Source organism: Chiloscyllium plagiosum, chromosome 14 (genome assembly GCF_004010195.1).
Source record: "Chiloscyllium plagiosum isolate BGI_BamShark_2017 chromosome 14, ASM401019v2, whole genome shotgun sequence".
Taxonomy (NCBI): Eukaryota; Metazoa; Chordata; class Chondrichthyes; order Orectolobiformes; family Hemiscylliidae; genus Chiloscyllium; species Chiloscyllium plagiosum.
Genome location: NC_057723.1, coordinates 36,622,896 through 36,631,975, shown reverse-complemented (window position 1 = coordinate 36,631,975; position 9,080 = coordinate 36,622,896).

The window sequence follows — 9,080 nt, the reverse complement described above, 5'->3', positions numbered from 1 at the left end:
CACCCACCAGAACAGGCTCATGCTATGATATACATTCTTCCCCTAAGAAGAGCAATGCCAAACAACAGTGTAAAAGGTACTTCTGAATAATATAGTTAAATCAGTTCAATCTAGACAAAGAAAGTCAACACCATTTCTTTATTCTTTAATCTGGAAGAAACTTACAGCTCCCTCATTGCCACATTTAATAGTTTTTAAATTTATTCAGTTTTTTTTGCCTCCATTCATTACTTTATCTAAGAGTCCATTCTAAATGCTAAGCACTATTACTGTGAATAAATTTAATGGTTTTAATCTCAAATTATCAATAATTTGAATACTGTCAATTTAAATTTAAAGGAATATTTACATTTATCATTTGGTTTACTTTAACTATCTTATCTACCTCCATAACATTGTAGTCAACTACAGTCTAAACTCATAACCGAGCATAGCTCCACTCTACCATTACTAGCAAGCCGCAAACAAACCTTTGTTCAATGAAGAGTGCATGAAGGCATGGCAGGAACAACATAAGGTATACCTAAGAATGAGGTGTCAATCTGGTGATGCAATAACACAGGACTACTTGACAGAGCTAAGGGATTCTGCACCCAACAGATCAAATCTAAGTTCTGCAGTCATGACACATTTAATCATGAATTATGGTGGATAGTTAAACAATTAATGTGAGGAAAAGGCTCCACAAATATCCTTACCCTCAATGCTAGGGAAATCAATGCTATTGGAAATTTGGATTCCCTTAAACCTGTGTTCACTTATGATGCACAGGACATACTATATATGGAATACTAAGACCTGATTTAATTGTGTTACAGTAGTAACTACTCTTCTACAAGAATAAACAAAAGATTTATTGGGTGCCATGCTACCCTATTTTGAGTGCAGTGTTTTCAAAAACATGAAGGTTTTGTTCTTTGGAGGAATGAAAGCTTTTAAGTAGAGATGGGCAAGGGGATAGTGGCAATCTGTCCCATGGCCCTTGGCCAAAAGTTTTCAGACAATTGATTAACACAGCATATCCAGCCTCTAAAAATAGGAGAAAGTGGATGGGGCCAAAAGCAGACCTTGTCAGGAAGTCCTCATAGACAGTTCTCATCAGTCAGCTGTCAGAGAACTGACTTCTTCAGATGGAAGACGGTCTAGAAGGAGAGAAGGAGCACCCAGGGAGCAATTCCTAAATACTTTGGCTTGAGAACAGACTGCTGCCTTCACAACTCAGATCTTGTGCAGACCAGTTGGCAGGAGTTCGCTGACATCTTTAAACTCTCCTTGCTACAATCTAAAGTCTCAATCTGCTACAAGAAGATCACCATCATCCCATTACCAAATAAAACACTTGCAATGTGCCTCAGCAACTTCTGCCTAGTGGATCTGACCTGTACAATTATGAAGTACTTTGAAAGGTTAGTCACGGCTCCCATCAACTCTAGCCTCCCAGCCTGCCTCAATCCATTGCAATTTGTGTACTGGCACCTAGGTTCACGGCAGACACCATTTCTCCAGCCCTACACTCTTCCCTAGGAACATTTGGATACTAAGGATACCTATGTCATGCTTCTACTTATCAGCTACAGATCTGCCTTCCACATTCTTATCCCAACCAAACTAATTTTCAAACTCCAAGACCTAGGTCTTGGCTCCAGTCCCTGCAATTGGATCCTCAACTTTCTGACTTATAGACCGCAATCAGTGAAGATAGACAACAGATTTCCTCTACAATAATCCTCAACACCAATGCCTGCAAGAATGTATACTCAGCCCCCTACTATAATTGCTATACACTCATAACTGTGTGTCAAATTTCATCTAAACACCATCTACAAGTTTGTTGATGAACCACTGTTGTATGTGGAATATCAAACAATGACAAGTCAGAATACAGGTAGGAGACAGAATGCTTGGTGTTGTGGTGCAAACATAAAAATCTCTCGTTCAATGTCAGCAAAGTTAAAGAACTGATCATCGACTTCAGGAAGAAAGGAGGAGAACACACCTCTGACAACATCAATGGACCTGAGGTGGAGAGGGTCAAGACCATCAAGCTCCTAGGTGTGATGATAGCCAACAATCTGTCCTGATCTTCCCACACCGCTATGATGGTCAAGAAAGCACAATAACACCTCTTCTTCCTCGCGAGACTAAGGTAATTCAGCATGTCTATAAGGACCCTCACCAATTTTTACAGATGCACCATAAAAAACATTCAATCTGGGTGCATCAGGGCTTGGTACGATTACTGCTTTGTCCAGGACTGTAAGAAACTACAGAAAGTTGTGAACACAACCCAAACCATCACATAAGCCAACAATCCATCCATGGACCCCTTCCATGGATTGCGGAAAGGCAGTCAACATCATCAAAGACCCCTTTCACTTCAGTTATACTCTTTTCCAACCTCTTCCATCAGGCAGAAGATACAGAAGCTTAAACACACATACCCCCAGGTTCAGTACACTTCTTTCCTGCTGTTAGACTTCTGAGTGGACCCCTCTAATTTCTAATCTACTGTTGATCTTGCTTTTGTGCACCTCCAGTGCAGCTGTAACCTTGTATGCCTCGCTTTGTCTAACCACACTATGATCTATTTGTCCTTGCATGTACAAATCTGCATGTACTGCATGCAAAACAGAACTTTTCAACTGTACTTAGGTACATGTGACAACAATAAATCAAACTATCAAACTACTAAATTTAGCAAGATCAACAAATTCCACACCAACAGCCTGTTTGACCTCTGGTATCAATGAACCATCCCTAATTGTCACAGTTGTATACCTTCATAATGTAATTAATTAATGTACCATATCTAAACTGCTGCTTAACAAATTCAATAAACTGTCAGAAAATGGCTACAAATTGCCTACTACCTATATTAGGTACTGTGAGCATGAGCCACCTCTACCCCCCCCAAAATCAACAAAACATCAGTGCAAAAGATAAACCCGCAGAAATTTTGGTGTCCTCCCAGGGTATCCAGAGACACAGATTTGATTAATTCCCAAGGCATCTTTAACAACATCTTCCCAAACCATGATCTCTACTTTTTTAAATCATTTGTGGGATGTGTGAGTTGCTGATTGGCCAACATTTATTACAGAATCATAGAGCTGTACATAAAGGAAACTGAACCTTTGGTTTAACTCGTCCACGCCGACCAGATGTCCTAAATTAATCTCGTCCCATTTACCAGCAATGGGCCCATATCTGTCTAATTCATATACCCATTCAGATGACTTTTAAGTGTTGTAATTGTACCAGCTTCCACCACTTCCTCTGGCAGCTTATTCCATACATGTGCCACCTGCTGCATGAAAAAGTTGCCCCTTAGATCCTTTTTATATCTTTCTTTTTTGCCTGTCCCTAGTTGCTCTTGAGGTGGTGGTGAGCTGCTTTCTTGAATTGCTGTGGGTTGACTCACAATGCCATTAGGGAGGGAATTCCAAGATTTTGACCCAGCAACAGTGAAGGAATGGCAATATACTTCCAAGTCAGGATGATGAGTGGCTTGGAGGAGCACTTGAAGGTGATTCTGTTCCCATATATCTGCTACCAATGTCCTTCTAGATGTAAGTGGTCATGGGTTTGGAAGATGCTGTCTTGAGGATCTCTGGTGAATTTCCACACAGAATTGCTGGTCTTTTGGATCTAAAGTTCATATTTTCAGTACAGGTATTGAGAAAGGAGAATAAAGATGAGAAGTAAAGCTTTAATTAGAAAAGAGCATGGGCCTCGTAAAATCAATTCCTCACAAATATTATTCAGATCTCAATTGATCAAGAAGTTTGCCAGATTCATTTAATTTCCTAAGCACAATCTTTGATTAGCTTATTTCTCTTTGAAAGAAAACTAAACAAATTATTGTGTAATGGAACAAATAAGTGGATTGTTTTTGAAATGGGAATATTCCCATAAAACTAAGCAAACAAATAAGTTATAAAAAATTAATCAAGTTTTTAAATAGTTCACAAAGATTCTACAACAGCATTTTTAAATGAAGTCCAATACTGGATCGTGAATAATCAACTACAAATCTGCAACGATTGTAACAGAAAATACTATTTGCTTTGTACATTACAATGCTGATAGATCAGAATCACAATATTTTATGATCTCTGTAAAGATCAATAATTTTTAAAAACAAGAATAAATTTAAACTTCCAGTTAATAGCTGAAAGAATGGTACATCACGATTAAAGCTTTTACTGTAACAAATGGTTAAAAGCACAAAGGACTAAATAATATGTTCCTTTTGTAAACAACTTATAATTTAAACTACATAAAGTGACATCATTCTTGTACTTTTTTAACCAAACACACTCTCCATGGAAGAACAGTGCTTTTAACAAGCAGTCTATATTGCCAGCTCCAAAGCATTTCATATCCCCTTTCATCAAATGATGCTTTCAGTGACCACTTACAATTTGTTGCTTAGTTTTTGGATTTTCTTAAATCCAACTCCAGTAGTAAACCCTTGTCAAATTATTCTACTTCCCTGGCAGTACCAGAACAAGTCTTCCAGAATCCATTGAAACTTGCAGGACATGACTCTTTGACCAGACACTTTCACATCTGCATTTAGTAGACCACAAATTCAAACATTCTTTACTTGCTGATGACCACACAGAACAATGCTGTATGTCTGTGTTACTCACTGATTTGTATGGAAACCTGTAAACTGAATTTAAGTCTGACAAATAGACTCCAGACCAGGTCACATGAACCCTTTTGTTAATCCTAAATTTAAGGAGACAATTCCAAAGCATAATGAACTTTTAAATCTTCAAAGTTTGGGAGAAGATTTGTAGCTCGTGCTCGTTATTGTGGTTCTGTTCGCCGAGCTGGGAATTTGTGTTGCAGATGTTTCGTCCCCTGTTTAGGTGACATCCTCAGTGCTTGGGAGCCTCCTGTGAAGTGCTTCTGTGATGTTTCCACCGGCATTTATAGTGATTTGTATGACAAGCTTGTCATGACAAGCAACATGAGTTCGACTGGGACAACACTACTATTATAGGACAAGTCAAACAGAGAACAGCCAGGGAATTCCTAGAGGCATGGCACTCATCCTCAGATTCAATCAATAAGCACATCGACCTGGACCCAATATACCGGCCACTGCAGCGGACAGCTGGAACTGACAACCGGAAGCGGCAGATACAAATCACTATAAATGCCGGAGGAAAGATCACAGAAGCACTTCACAGAAGGCTCCCAAGCACTGAGGATGTCACCTAGACAGGGGACGAAACATCTGCAACACAAATTCCCAGCTCGGTGAACAGAACCACAACAACTTTTAAATCTCATAACTGAAACAAGATACCAATAACTATTTGAGCCAAATTAGTTACTTTTACTCTGATTTTGTCTATCACAATGTTAGTCAGGCCTCCTTGCTGGCCCTGCTAGAAACAGCAGTGGCCTTGCCGCCGGCTGGTAAAACGACATTGCAAGAAAAATCACAAGACGGACGCACATCCACATGAATCCGGACAGTTAGGTGGCAACCTACCAGAATGTTGAAATGGAGGATCTAAATGACCCACATCAGTACGAATGGGATGTATCATGGAAAAGCAGCCTCCCCACAGACATGTTAATGGTAGCAACCTTTGCAAAATGCCTCAGCTTTATTGTCACCAATTCTGAGAAGTCTGACAGTCCTAGACTGAGGAAATGGGTGAGAGATCCAGGAGATTATTATATATTTCCTACATAGACCTGTGTCCAGAAATCAGGCCAGTAGGACCAGGAAAACTGAGAGAGAAGACAAACCAAATACAGAAGAGACTGTTAGGCAGCCTACCCTATGGTGACTTATAACATCATTAAGTCACAAACCTTCTGTAATAGAAGCCTCAACTGACGACACCAACTATACAACTAGTAATGAAACTAATGATATTATAACTAATGCCAAACCTGTCATTGTTGAACTAACATGTGAAAGGTTGGCAACATATATGGAGGACGGGAAAACATTGTGGCTGCAAGAACTGCTCCTTTTTTTGAGGTATTTTAGGTGTTGGAGGTGATTTCCTTGAATGACTGTTTTATAAGCTGTTGCATTGCTTTGGAACTTTTGGGAAAGTACATCAAAACAATGGCACTTTTAAGAGGAGAAAGTCAGACAAAAGACAGCAGGCACATGGTCAGTGAGGAAGAGAGAGAAAGAAACCTACACTGCGAAATGACACAGCAATGAATCTGCACAGTTACTGACTTTGCTGTTTGTGTTCATGTATCTCTAGACATTGGAGTGTGTCTAGGAAAAATTAATAAACAACGAGATTCACAGCTGACCTTGGAAGAACTTGTGTGGGAGATCTCCCAGCATAGGAACAGATAAGTTTTTAATGTGTAACCTGCTGTAAATCTACAGTAGTAAGTAGAGTGGGTACTTTCCTGATTATAAGTTTTACAGAGATTTGTCTCTTGATTAAATTTGAAAAATATAAACCATGTACTAAGTTAGCCTGGAGCACTGTTTTTAGAGCAAAAAGACGGTGCTATTTTCTAGGTCTTTAGGTAATGAAGGAGCAAAGATGGGCTTTAGTAGAGTGAAATGCTCTACCTGTTAGGAGAGTTTCCATCTTACTGATGATTATGTCTGCAGGAAGTGTCATTAGTTGCGAATCTTATCAGATAGCATGGATCAATTGGAGCAGCAGTTAGAGTCATAGAGATGTGTAGCATGGAAACAGACCCTTCGGTCTAACCTGTCCATGCTGACCAGATATCCCAACCCAATCTAGTCCCACCCGACCCATATCCCTCCAAACCCTTCCTATTTATATACCCATCCAAATGCCTTTTAAATGTTGCAATTATGGGGGAATCCAAGATGGCGGCGACCCAGCAAGTCTGAGTCTATAGCACTCCTCCCAAGACTTGGGTAAAGTGGGTCACCCACCCCCACCACACTCACCAAATCATTCATAATAGCTGTTTAATTTAATTAGTTGCTTAGTATTACATTTAAACAATCTAATATTTAGTAAAAATGACCAAAGGGAAGGGAGCCCACAGCTCTCAGCAAGCAGGAACCCCTCCCCCACCCTCTCCAGCTGCAGCTGAGGCATCCACAGCCGCCCAGGGGGACTTACCTACAGTGACAAGCCTTGTGGAAATGATCTCCAAAGTGGATGTGAAGATCAACGCTTTTATCGAAGAATCCCGAAATCGATGGGACTCACTCTCGGCCGTGCTGCAGAAGCACGACCGAGACATCCAGGAAATCGAGCTTGGTTGGAGGGGTGGAGTTAAAGGCCTCCGAAACTACAGCGAAATCGGCCGTGGATCAGGTCCGGACTCTCGAACAGCGAGTCCGGACCTTAGAGAATTACACTGACGAATCTGGAAGCTGGATCAGGCCGGGTAAGGGTGGAATGGGCCTACCGGGTCGCAATATGCGGGCCCGGCTCGAACCAGCGCCCACGCCCGGTCCTGTTCCGGCTGCAGAGCTATAGGGAGAGGCAGATACTCCTAGAAGCTTCTAGAAATCTTGGAAAAGACCCCCAAGCTATGATCTATAAAGTATCCAAGATCATGTTATTTCAGGACATTTCCCCAGCTCTGGTCCAAAAGAGGAAGGCATTCGACGAGCGAAGAAGCGTTTAAGGGACTTAAATATTCAGTACTCCTTACGCTACCCAGCGACGGTATGCTTTAACCATGAAGGATCCGTGTATAACTTCGGATCGCCAGAAAAGGCTAAGGATTTCTTGGACTCTCTTAGATAAATTGTAAGAGATAATGGATGTTGGTTTGCCTTTCCCCCCACTTTGGTTTATATCCCCCCCCTTTTTTTCTTTTTTCTTACCTTACTGTTTAATACTATCATGGGGGGTGGGGAGAGGGATTTGATTTTCTCCCCCCCCTTGGGGTTGTTTTCTTTTATTATTTTATGTATATATGAGAGTATGTATGTATATGTGTGTATATATATATAAGCCGGGGGGTTTGGTTAATGTCTCTCGAACAGCGAGTCCGGACCTTAGGGGTGGGGGTAGGGTGCTCACTGTTAACTCTAACTTTGTATTATATCTGAATTCTCCTCATTTTATCGAGGAGTGCCTGGGTCAAGGGTGGGGCATTGGTTGGGAGAGGATATGATGGACTTTTGGAAAGGAAGTGACACCCCCTGGGAACAAGGGGGAAATTCTCCATTTAAATATGTTTTTTTTTATTTAGAAATAGTTTTTTATTATACTGTTGTGAGTGTATTAGAGAGCCTTTATTTTTGTAAATTTTATATGCTCTATGCTCGGGATGTTCTGGATATGGTTTCCCCTCCCGAGGGGTCTCGGATTTGCCCGGATGATTATGGTTGATCAATCGGTTAAGTGGTGCACCTGGAATGTCAAGGGGAGTAATTCGCCAGTCAAAAGGAAGAAAATATTATCAAATCTTAAGAAAGAAAGAGTTGATATAGCTCTCCTACAGGAGACACACCTTTCGGATAAAGAACACTTGAAATTACGACAGGGTGGATTTGAACAGGCCTTTTTTTCTTCTTTTAGCTCAAAAAGCAGGGGAGTTGTTATTCTTGTTTGGAAGAATTTCCCTTTCAAAATCCTAAATCAGATAAAAGACGAATCTGGACGATATATTTTGATTAAAGCCCTTATAAATGGAGAGGAATATGGGATTTTAAATTTGTACTGCCCCCCCCGGCACACCCCTTTAAATTTATAATGGAAGCCTTTTCAAAATTGATGGCTTTTGGTGCCCGTCATACAATTATGGGGGGAGACTTTAATTGTATTATGGATCCGGAAATAGATAGGACTCCTAAGAGTACTGCAGGTGTATCTCCCAGATCTAGACAATTGGTGGATCTGAACAAAGAATTAGGATTAGTAGATGTATGGAGATGTCTTCATCCACAGGGCAGAGATTTTTCTTTCTACTCCAATCCACATAAATGTCATACCAGAATTGATATGTTTTTTGCCCCCTCGATTTTTTAAAATTCCATATCATCCTGTAAAATAGGTAATATAGCAATTTCCGACCACGCTGCTGTATATATGGAAACCAAGGCGAGGAACAACGGGACATCCCCTCGGCATTGGCAT